The following is a 12,580-nucleotide window of genomic DNA, read 5'->3' on the forward strand; positions in this document are numbered from 1 at the left end:
CCTACCTGGAGGCTGCAGGACAGTCAAGGTACAATGAACACTGTCAGCTACTTCCCCTGAAAAAAAAAAAAGCATAAAAATAATTACCACAGGCTGTAAATAGATTATGTATACACATAAAATACGCTTATCTTTCTACAGATATCCCATATGAAATCTTACTGTCATTACAGTTATTGATAGGACGTAATTTTTGTAAATGATGAGGCACCCAATTATGATACTTCAATAAATGGGATATAACAATGTCTTCATTGTCAAAACCATGAATAACAGCAAGTGGAAACCAATGCTTTTCGGCATTTCTGTGCTACCCAGAATCATGAACCGAGATGTCTGAGTAAAGCAGGTTTTGTCTAACATCCTGTCAAATGATTTTCCAAAACTCTGTATTCAGTGAGAATCAAGATAGATGTCATATCCTTATGCAGTAATAAACACTGGTTCAGATCCCCTGGCCTCAGAGATGCTCTGTAGCAGCGGTACCTGAAGCAAGCTATCTTTGATGCTTTAGCTTCCTTTTTGAAAAACTAGGCAAAACTACCCACATGCAATACAATTACCACAGGTTTCTAATAGGGATTCACAAGCAAGCCATACTGAAAATCTTGTGGGAGCTGCTGAAACGGGGTTTTTTTTTGCATTAACATGTTTTACCTACATTTGAAGCGCTAGCTCCTTCTCTGCCTTTAAACATAAGGAAGTTTTACTAGGTAGCCCAAACAGAATATTGGGAAAGTAATTATCAGGAAAAAAAGACATCTGACAAAATGAACTGTAATTTGCTTTTATGCTTCTGATCTATACTGAGACTGAGTACTTAGGAAAATCAAATTGTTAAAGAATTTGCTTGACCTTGTTAAAAATGTTCCATTTCACTTTGGGTCAAGTTCTTGACCATACAATACTGTGTAAACAGTTTACTGCAAATACAGTGAGGTGCTACATGCTTCAATTCTATTCAATTAAGCTTATGAACACTACATTTTAAGATTGTTTCATCATACCTGGCATTCTTGAGGGTATTAAACTCATAGCTATAATGTGGTATTTTAAAAATTAAATTTTTCTAACTCAATATCACAAATTATGCTACAGTCCATTTAAATCTTATGTGTAAATCAAGAGCTGTTTGGTCAAATTCTGTGATTCTATAAAACATTTTAAAATTGTTGAAATGGTATGTTTTACTCAATGATTTCCTTTACATTATAAAGCACTGATTCAAACATGATAAGAAGGTACTCTTTCACATTAGTTGTTATTTATATTTCCAGCTTCCTCTCTAGAGGTATCAGCAGGTTAAGGATTAGACAAACTCATGGTCAACAGCTCATCAAATGGACTAAAAGGGGGTACATTCCTGCCTAGTTCTAAAACAGCTAGTAAACCAATTCTGCATGTCAAGGAGCCGAGGGGACTGGACTACTGGAAGAGCATAGGCTCACATGTCCTTCCCCATAGCACTTCTAAGAGAGTTCTGTGATAGATGGGCCACTGGTCTGGCCCATCAGAACATTTCTTCCTTTCTTAGTAATAAAAGATAAGCAAAACCAAACAAAACAAAAAAAAAAAAAAAAAAAAGAAAGAAAGAAATAAAAATATTGCTTACCTCTCTGTTCTTTTGTGTAAATTTGTCCTTCTCTTCCTACTGTAAAAACAGCTGGAGAAGGAGAATACTGAACAAATGTGCTTGTGACTAACAGTGATTTATAATGCAGGGTCAGAATTTAGCTCAAATGCTGCTTTTCTCTTCAAAAAGCAGCAGCATTTTTTAAGGCGATTAGCAGTTGCAGTGTCTTTTCATTTCATAATATGAATTATTCCTAGCATGGACAAATAAAGAGAAAAAATGCAACAACAAACAACTAACACAATAGTTCTTTTGTGACCACCACCAACCCACAAAAATATTATTTTCCTTTCCTTCCTTCATCTGCATATGTATTTATTTGCAGAAGGCAAAACACAACTATATAGATAATTTAAATTCTGAAAGATATGAAACTTGGATGACTCAGTGGAAAGTTCTCAGAAATAATCTTGATGAAGTGGTTTTATTCATCTCATTCTACTTTTCTCAAGGGCTGACATACGCATAAAAGGGGAACATGATCCCTTGCACATGTTCTCCATGAGGACTGTGTGTAGCACAATCATTAACTTAAAACAAGCTTTGCTGACTCTTACTCAAAGGCATTGCTGAATCCAAGCCAAAGGAATTCAGACTGGCATTTCTCCATCTCCTCTAATGAGGGAACAGGGTGAAAGGACAATCCTGTTTCACTACAGCACATATTACAGGGTTTTGGTGAACCTATATGATCTGCTCCAACAGCTCTGCTGCGCAGTGTGGGACATTTTACAAGTGGGATACTTCTCTTGTGCTGCTGAAGCTGGGGATGCTCAAAGACAGAGGGAGGGATAGCTGAGAAAGAGGGGGGGATGGCTGAGAAAGCAGACAGCTAGGACCATGCCTCACTAGGCACTGCTAGCAATGGCGAGATCCTACCAACACCAACCACGGACACTTCAGCAAGTCCCCTGACTCGTGTTCATCCCTCAAACAGGGAACAACATTATGATTAGACCATATAACACACATGCTGTGTATATGTGAAAGGGACTTGATTCTCTTCTGGGAGAAATGGAAAACACAGAGCGGTCACATCAGCTCCTGAGTGACAGCATTAGCTAAGGGCACAGAAATGTATCTGGGGGGAGAGCAGCTCTTTAATCAAGTGAGGACTGACAGCAGAAGCCCTTGTCCCTCACAGTCATCCGGCTTTGCTCTAGTGCCCTCTCTGCTGCTTCTGGGTTTTCCAAGGGCTCTGCCTCCTATTCTTCCTTCGACTGCTTTCCTCCTTTGTCAATCCTACCATATGGTCCTAAAACTTGACAGGGAAGATCCACCTCCAGGTTGAAACAAGCCAAACATATGGAATGCTCTTTCAGAAGTGAGGGTGAGAATCATCTTTAGATGATCAGTAACCCTGGCTACTGTTTTGTGCTGCTAGAGAAAGCCACTTGCAATGACCAGTAAATAACCTAACTAGTCAATTTTGGGAAATGGCAAATCCAACCTCTATATATGAGTTTTATTGGTAACAAAGTTTGTCATTTTTTGATTCAAAACTAATTTGTCTGTTATAAAAAAATCATCTCGGGTCAAATCCAAGCCAAGCAGTTGATTTTTCAGAAGTAGTATTTTGGTTTCAGTCAGTTCAACTTCTTTCAGTAGCCACTTGAGCATCGCGTGCTGTCCCATGGGAAGTGGACTGGAGTATTCCCCTTGGAGCCAGCTTTCCTTGTCTGATGTATCCTCACTGTCTTCTCTCCAGGTAAAGCTCAAAAATGAACTAAAAAGGTAAATACATGAACGGTATCTGACAGGATAAACGGAGTAAGGACAGAGCCCAGCATACTGTAAGTAATAAATATTTTATAAGAATAAAAGAATAATTATAATGGGGCAGAGAAAACATTCATTTAGTACACATTTGTGTTTTTACAGTGGTCAGCAGAAGAGGTTAGAAGATACAAGAAAATTAGAAATTAATTGCTGTTTCTGATGTATTGTGTCAGCTCCCAAAAGTGTGCCATTTCTAGGACATCCTGAGCTACAGATTGCACCCAAAGCACCGTAATATCAACTTTATGCATCTTCAAATTAATATTTCAATCTGTTTAAATCCATTTATGCTTTTGGCCTTCAGAACTTTCTGCAGCAGTGACAACTTCAGTTTAATTATGCATAGTGTGAAGAAAGGGCTTCCTTGACTCATTTCAAAACTTTTATTTTAAAATTGGTATTGGGTGTCTTCCAGTGCTTTAATTGAGCAGCAGTGAATAATGATTCCCTAGCTACCGCGCCAATCCCAATTTTTCAAACTTGTGCCATATCCCTCTCATCACCTCTTCTGTCCGTGCACCCTCTCTTCCTGTGGAAATGGTAAGTTTCTCTCCTCTCCACAGCCCTCTCACTTGTCCCTTCAACTAAAATTCCCGTAAGTCTCACAAAGCAGTTCAGGGGATGCAAAATCACTCCACATGAATTTAAGCCAAAACATTTCAAAATTTCTAAGTAGTATTGTTGATGACCTTCTTGTGCATTCTGCATGCTTTACTTCAGTCCCACGGAGGTATGAAAATAGTTACAGAGATTTAATAATTTTGCTGGGAATAAGAATTGTGATTTCAGTCAGTTTTATCAGAATTTTTCCTAAATTTTGAGAAGTTTGTCCTCATACATATTTCTCTGATCCATGTTGACATCAACAGTAAAATCCAATTTGCCACAAAATTTTAAAAAAATCTCCAGAAGAAACTCTGTTAATTAAGACTCACACATCAAATTTTCCTTTTCTTTTCTCCAAGTTGAAATATTTTGCCGCCAAATATGGGAGTCAAAGTGACTGCAGGCAGATGTCACACAGGCTTCCTTTTGAAGCTGCATGAAGTATAAGGCAGCAAAAATAACAAGTAGTAAATTTAACTTGGTTTTAATATTATGTTTTTAATAGAGTAGGTCACCTTGGTAAAACAAAGTAATGACCTGTAAGTTTAAACTCAATTGATTTTAGTGGATTTGCACTCGAACAGAGAGAATTTATCATCTGATGTTTTCCTTTAAACAGTCCTTCTCCAAATGTTATGGTGGAGACAGATATTTTTTGGACACTTCTAACATTGTCAGACTAACACTTGACAGTTATGCACACATGGTAGGGCAGAGAGATGTTGTTCTCAAAAAAAAAAAAAAAAAAAATCACAAGCCGAAATGAAGCTGCTGCAGACCGGTGCTGAGGCTTTGGGGCTATAAGTCTTTCTCAGATAGCATTACTAAGATAACAAAAATGCGTATGCTTATTTTCAAGCGCTGTGCCTGGAGAACGAGCACAGCACGGCTGTCATCTGAACAGCCTGCTCGCCTGCTCTGGAGACGGTTTTATATTCCAAGGCATCCTCCCTCTCTCCACCAGTTGTAGTCACTTGCCCCTTTTGCTCTGAAAATAAATCAATTTCATCTGCCGCAGTTCGATTTCTTTCTTCTCTCTGCCTCAGTTCCTCACTCCCGCTCTCTCTTTGATGAAAGCCTCTTTCCACTGCACCATATGGCAGCTGAGAGAAGGGCAGAGCCATGATCTAGCTTGTAACAAAAGGGGCTGTGGTGTCAAAAAGCCTCATGAATGTATGAGACACATTCATGTATAGAGAAATGCCTCCAGCTCTGACAGGGAGGACTAAAGAGAAGGCTGATAGGCCTGACATCACTTTCGAGTTGAGAAAACCAGCAGCTCTCTCTGCAGCTCATCCCCTCCTCCCTCCCCCTCTTTGGTTTCACGCCAAAATCCTATTAGATCTATTAATGTCATGAGACACAAAGTCAGAGTGTGTGGCAGAACAAGAAATTAAATCAGGCCACCTTATTTACTCCCTATCACTGCTTTTGAGATAGAATCATACTACTAAAAGAAAAAGAAAAAACAACCCACAGCCAAACAACAGGCTTGAATAGTGTGCCTAAGAATAAAAAAGCAGGTCCTATCCCCCACAGAAGGGGTTGGTGCACACCCCTTACATTGCCTGTGGTGGCAGATTTGCAGCAGAAGTGCAAACTGAACACTTACAGGGCAACCCTGAAAAACTGTTTAAAGTGCACTGTTGGGTTTATTTTGCTTTCTCAAGTTTCTCAAGCTGCTGTTGATACAAAGGACTCTGAGGTTGGAAAATTCACTAGACACATTACCATGTGTCCGCATTGAGCTGTTACAGAAGAATTACGCTTCATTTTTGAATATGAGAGAAATGCAGACTGGCACTTACAAAGCATGCATTCCTTCGTCCTCCTCTCCCTTCTGTTTCGCTTCCTCTTTTTTTGTCTTGGCAATGTTTGCCATGCTTCAGTCCACAGAAACGTCTACAAAATACATTCACAACCTTTACACACAAAGTTAACAAAATGATAGGATATACACATCTGAACTACATTTATAGCAAAGTTTTATCATTAATAAGAGAGAGAAAACCACCGCTGTTGTGCAGCAGAATGTAACCACGCGTATGTTATGAATAACTTTGTTACTGCACTTAAATAGGGAACACGGTGCTGCTTTATTTCCATAAAATGAAGCGCTAGTTAAACCGTTAAACTAGAAACACATTACTATTGCTGTTTCTTCCCCAGAAAGGCCTCAGAAATCACAAAACTCTGTGTCCCTGGGGTTATTTAAAGGAAGCTGGGCAACCTTCCAAACGCTGGTATAGGCGACCTTTGAAAGTATTCAACAATAACAGTCCCCTATGAAATAAATCCATGGACATGTGTATAGTAACTCGGCAGTGGCATAGAAGTTTCAAGATGAACTTCTATCAATGCTGTTGGATCATGTCCCTACAATTAGTTTAGAAGATTTTACTGAATGCATGGCTTATATAATTGTTTATAACATGTTTATAGTATCTCCCAAGTCTCCCTTCTTGGAATGTGCTTAATGTAAAGCTATTGAACAGTGTTACATATCTCTGTATATATTAAAGATAGTACTTATAGGTTCATCATGAGTCGCAAACAGCTGAAAGTGACTTAGTTTCAAAAACAAACTGCAATTAATTGAGAAATGTAAAAGTTTCACTGGAAATCAGTTCGATGGCATCTTTTTAAAATGAATCCTGTCATACACTGGGAAAAAACCCCGTTGTAAACGCTCCTCAGGAATGCCTCTGAAATGTCTCTGGGCAGGTAACCTGGCGTTCATGATATTTGATAGACTCAATAAAGCCTCAGTGCAGTTGGGGTTTCTTAAATTGTAACAGGCAGAGTTTAAGCTCTCCTCTGCGAGTGCGACTTGTGGCGGGTCCCTGCTGGGAGGGAGGGAGGGAGGCCGGGAAGGCAAGGAACAATGCCGCCATTCAGACTGCCCCATTCAGCCCAGCCACATCTGTTTACATGGCCTGCGCCCACCTCTGAAAAGGGTGGTCCTCCCACCTCCATTTTATCTCACATGGTCCTGAATGGCGAGCGGTCTGAAAGGCTTTTCTGCTGGAAATCTGCAGTTTCAAATTTACTTGATGAGACCGGAGCTAAAAGACAGGCTAACAATAACGTTTGCATGTTTCTATAGTCTGGTTTGGAATTTACTGTAACCTGAGAACAACTGTAAAATCATCCCACACTACCCGGTCTCAAAATAAGTCTAGCACATAGGATACTGACACTGAACTCGTAGGGCTGGATTTTGCATTTAGTCTTTCATTTACATATGTTTTTAAGGAGTTTTTCCTGTAAAATAATTTTATGGCTCAAATATTTTTGAAACAACTTTGCAGCACTCAGGGAAGCACCAGAAAGTACATTTTACCAAAAAGCACTTTTTCCTTATATACAACCATGTTTAGCGTCCATAGTTTCACATTCTGAACTTCAATAAATATTCATGTGGAAATATTGTGACTACAATAAATTTCTATCTGTTTAGATACCAGCTCTGCAAGTTTCAGACTTTGCACAGCAGATACTTCATAGCAACCAACATATTTAAGGAATTTTAAAAATGGCTGGAGACTAACAGACCAACCCCACATTTTTATTTGAATCGAAACTTCCTCTGATAGTAAAATTGTGCATGTCCTTCAGAGAGTTAGAGGAAGCCCCTGATAACCAGGGAAAGCAGAAGATGCTGAAAGCCCCCCAGGCCTATGGCTGACAGCTCTCAGCGTACCAGTGTGTGATCCAGTCTCACGTAGCAATATATAAACACGAAGCAAACTTTGTGAATTCAATGTCAGCGTGATTTGTCTCCATTGATTAACTGCATTCAATGAACTTATAGAAGTTTTGCCTGAATAAGAAATGCAGGCTCACATGTCTGCCAAAGCCATCACAGTAATTGTACCGTAAAACTGCTAAGTCTGCAAGTGTGCTGAAATTCATGCTGTAGGTGACATGATGTTATCACAATACATTGCACATATAACACGGAAAAAATCCTGCAAGTTCCAAAGGAGACTACAAAGCGAAGTTGTTAAAGAAAAAACAAGATAGTCTGCTACTTACAAGGTATTAAATGACAGAAAATTAGCTAGAGACAGAATGTGAAAAATCTGAAAAAAGACACTCAAGAGAAGATTACTGAGATATGAACTCTGGCCCACTCAGGTGAATTACCGTGAACTTGTATAGTGCTCGGTGATTTGCTGTGCAGATCTTGTTGAACATGCAGTTCAGTCTGTACCTCCCTGTTTCCAGGTGCCAAACTGTATTCAAGATTAGTTTATGCTACATTATTTATTTTCCTGATTTTATTATTCTAGGTTCATTAGTTATCATGATTACGGTAAGACCCTTTAAGCAAGAAGATCTAAGCAAAAATTTGCCTGTTGAGTATTGAACTCGGTCAGTGATGGCTGTCATATTGCTTTGAACTTCTCTTCCATGAAGGTATTTAATCTAATGATTTCTTTATGCACAAAGCAATAATTTAATGGAAGGTCCTGACAGAACCAGGGAGTGTTGTTAAAGCTGAACATTCTCTTCTGTTTTTAACAGAAATATAAATGGGGTGGCCTAAATATAAACGGGCAAAGGACAGAGAAATCCCCTTTCTTGTTCTTCATGTTCCTATACAGTACAAGAAAAGAGAAGCCCCTTGACTCTAGGGAATGCATGCAGTGTTTAAGTAAGGAGGGACTGTCAATGGGCCCGAGGGCTGTAGAGATTTGCCAGTCTGCACCCATTTCAAACTAACATTTGTCTGCTCTGTAATCTGCAACCACACTGCCTACATCATTGGAAGTAAGGAAGGAGGGCAATGAACAGCACCAAGCCGTAAACTGAACCATATTAGTTTGTGAGCTTATACAGTCAATATGGATATACATCTCAGATTTTGTCCTTCACATCTACCGTTGTACCCAAAACCTCACAGCACAGCTGGTGAATAAGTACTGTTATTTGAGACACATCATTCAGGAGAATAACAGCATGTACTAAGTCAGACAAAACATAGAGTGAAATCACAGGCAAGATGAATCTAATCTGAATACAGGAGTTCCCTAGGAGCATCACAGCCTTACCACAATGATATCCCTGAAGGCAACCTTCCCTCTGTTCAAGTCCAAAAAAGTTTTGCCAGTGACGTCAGTGGGGCCAATATATTACCTTGAAAGGTGTATATATATAATGATATATTTACAAAGAACATTACAAGCTTGCCTGAACATATATGAAAATAAATACTTTAGCATCTGAAGTATAAATCATGCACTGTGCTGCAACTGCCTGAAAAAATAGGCATCAGAAGGCAAGTAAAGTAAGAGGAGGAAAGTAGAGTCTTATCAAAGCTGTAGCATAAAATCAGGTCATTAAACTCAACTAGCTTTTTTTTCTTCTTCTGCATTTATCTTGCATAGAAGCTAAAATATTACTTGTACTGAAGAAAAGAGAGAGCAATTTAAGACTATAGCTAAAAGTTAGCAGAGTATGACCATCTGAAAATCCAAGCTAGGCATATATTTTTTTAATTAAAGTACCACCACACGAGAATAAATGGCACAGTATTCCGGGTTACATTTGTACATAGGCTTCAGTGGCTTTTTGCCTTACCTCTGGGCACTACCCCTCCAAGCCTTTAGGATCTTTTTTTACTATAATAAGCATTGTTAATTTAAATGTAGAATACTATCGATGGTTTTGGTTATTGATTTCCACGTTGTTGAAACATAGCCTATAGCCCTCATGACAAGGATTAAAGACCTTTATTTATCTACTAAGCAAGCACTACAAATATAGGGGAAAAGAACTCCTCAACACTTTTTACCCCATGTTTCCTCACGGTGACTTAAAAAGTTGTCTTAAGTAGTGTAAGATTTCCTAAAGGATTTTCACTTTCTAACAGTCATGATCATACTTTCATGGTATGTGCATGTGTTCCACTAGGAAAATAATATGACCAGAAGCAAACTTCAGCAAAACATCTCTAACAGAGCACTCTGTGTACTGAAAATTAAACATCAGGTCCCCTCTGCATGTTCACAGATTTATGGCTTATGTGTAACCCTCACCTCCTAATTGGAGTAAACAAATGTGAGATTTGTGACAGTTTGTAGACTGCACTGCTTTCACTTCAGAATGGTGGGTTGTTTCTTTTTTTAACAAAAATTACAAAACAAGCGTAAACATTATGCTGTCCTTTGAAAGGGCCTGAAAATAAACCAAAAACTTTTCAAAGAGATGATTTCAATTTAACCCAATCATTTTTTTTTCTTTTCATCGACAAAGAAATATTCACACAGCCCCAGCATATAATTCTTCTCACAGAGATAACGCTACTAGATAGTGATGACTTTCACCATGCTGCCTGTTTGTAGATAAAGACCTTTTAGGCTGTGTCTGTCTGGATGCTTATGTTACTTACTTGAACGTTTAAACCTGTTGCTTGAAGGGGAGGGGACAGAGGAGGAAGGTGAAAAGACTATATAGCATTGCTAATCCCTTGAGCCATCTGGTGACTCGAGGCCGTGCTTTAGATTATGCTTATATTGAAAACCTATTCCTTTCATTCAGTTCCCCTCCCTGTGCCAATTTGTCATTGGCTTTTCTGCTGTGTTAGGATTTCTTGCAGTTAATCATGGTGAGAATCAATTGTCTTTTCAAGCCACAGTAAATATTCAGACTGGAAAGAGATTATTTTTTACTCATTTCTTCCCCCCTCTACTACTTGCAGTGATTCGTAAAAGTTAGTGATACATTTTCACAAAAGTTAGCTGAAAACAAGGGTTAGTTTGTCTTTAGCAAAGACGAAAATAACTAATTCCATTAGCATTTCTGTGTTATCTGGAAAAGTTTTGCCAGATGACTGATACACTGAAATGCCCATGTTATGCAGTGTTTGAAAGAGCTGTACCTAGCTACCACCTTGTAATTCAGCTATCAGAGGTAGCCTTTGCATGCTTAATTATCTAAGAACTGATCTGTACCTACACTTGCATGCCACAAGCCTCTCAAACCTGCTAAATTTGCATTCATACCCATATAGCATATTGTGCATTAAGCCTGTCCAAAAGGCTGGTGATTTTCTATAGCACACATGAATTTTTGGTCTACTGAAACGTGCAATTCTATATGAAGCCAAATCAATCGTGCTTCTGCCATGAAGCAGCAGTGAAACTTCACAGCTATTTGACTTTGTTAGCTTTCTTATACACTTGACAAAATTACTCTTTAGGACTCTGCAGTTAACTTTCAATAATGTGCAGTCTTTTCAACTATTTCTCTTTCCGTGCATAAGATTATTTTTTATACTGTGTTCCCTGAAGTAGCTGCAAAGCAATTCCGTCATAAATGTGCTGGTTCTCTGCACTTTAGGTGAAATCATGTTCTGCTGCATGCTTTTTCCATATATTAATTCTTTTCAGTCCTCTTCTGGCTAGATGGCAGATCTGATTTGTGAACTTCCCTTTCTCAGATAACCTTCTTCCAAAAAAAAAAAATTAAAATTCCTTTTCACTGTTAGGTCTATTTTTGAATAGCAAAATGAGAAGAGAAAATTGTAAAGCACACAAAGATAGGAAAAGCAGATCAAAACATCTGAGAAATTAGCAGACTCTGAAAGACCTCTGGAAGTTGGGAGTCTTGAGTCATTTATAAAAGCGAGCCAAGGAAGTCAATAGTTGTTTTGGAAGGATACCTGAACTTTTGAGCATTTGTTGGGGCTTAAGCCGGGTAGGCAGCTAAGCTCCACACAGCCACTTCTCTGAGGTGGGATGGTGGAGCAGAACGGCAAGGGCAAAAGGGAAGAAACTTGTGGGTCAAGATGAAGACAGTTCAGCAGAGAAAGCAAAAGCTACAGTGCAAGCAAAGCAAAATAAGGAATTAATTCATTGCTTTCCATCAGCAGGCAGGTGTTCAGCCACTTTCATTACACATAATGGTTTCTTGGGAAGACAGACCCCATAACTCCAAACGTTCCCCCCTTGCTGTTTTTTCCCCAGCTTTTATTACTGAGCACAACATCATATGGTATGGCATATCCCTTGGGACAGCGGGAGTCAGCTGTCCTGGCTGGGTCCCCTCTCAGCTCCTTGTGCACCCCCAGCCTACTCAGTGGTGGGGTGGTGTGAGAAGCAGAAAAGGCTTTAATGCTCTGGAAGCACTGCTCAGCAATAGCTAAAAACATCAGTGTGTTACCAAAACAGTTTTGATTGCAGATCTAACATATAGCACCGTAAGAACTGCTATGAATGAAATCAGCTCTATCTCAGCCAGGATCAGTGCACCATTGTTCCCATTTCTGATCACTGAACCTTGTTCACACACAGCCTGCTTTGAAAGATGGAGTTGCACAACTCTGACTCTCCATCACGTGCGTGTAATACAGACTCTGGCCTAAAGTTCTGACTCAATCATTCAGGTCTGAGACAAACAGTGCATCAAATTTCCTTTTACGAGACACAAAGATTCACCATTCTGGCAAGAAAGGGAAAACAAAGGATAAGAGATATGATTAAAAACTAAAAATAGCAAGGTAAAATATACAAAACATTACTGACTGAGAACATCCCACTGCCTGGCCAAAAACAG

At 39.1% G+C, this 12,580-nt stretch overlaps 1 protein-coding gene across 3 annotated transcripts in view; it reads right to left on the reverse strand.

Moving 5' to 3' along the window:
* PCDH18 (protocadherin 18) overlaps positions 1-1,741 on the reverse strand; it is a 49,177-nt gene extending 47,436 nt beyond the window's left edge. For all 3 annotated transcript variants that reach the window (XM_080402661.1, XM_080402658.1, XM_080402660.1), the window contains exons 1-2: positions 1,613-1,741; positions 6-56 (exon numbers count right to left, since the gene is read on the reverse strand). The gene's annotated coding sequence lies outside the window, so the exon portion shown is untranslated. The remainder of the gene's footprint in view (positions 1-5; positions 57-1,612) is intronic.
* Positions 1,742-12,580: the final 10,839 nt, after the last annotated feature.

The sequence above is a fragment of the Falco punctatus genome, assembly GCF_963210335.1.
Source record: "Falco punctatus genome assembly, chromosome: 1".
Lineage (NCBI taxonomy): Eukaryota > Metazoa > Chordata > Aves > Falconiformes > Falconidae > Falco > Falco punctatus.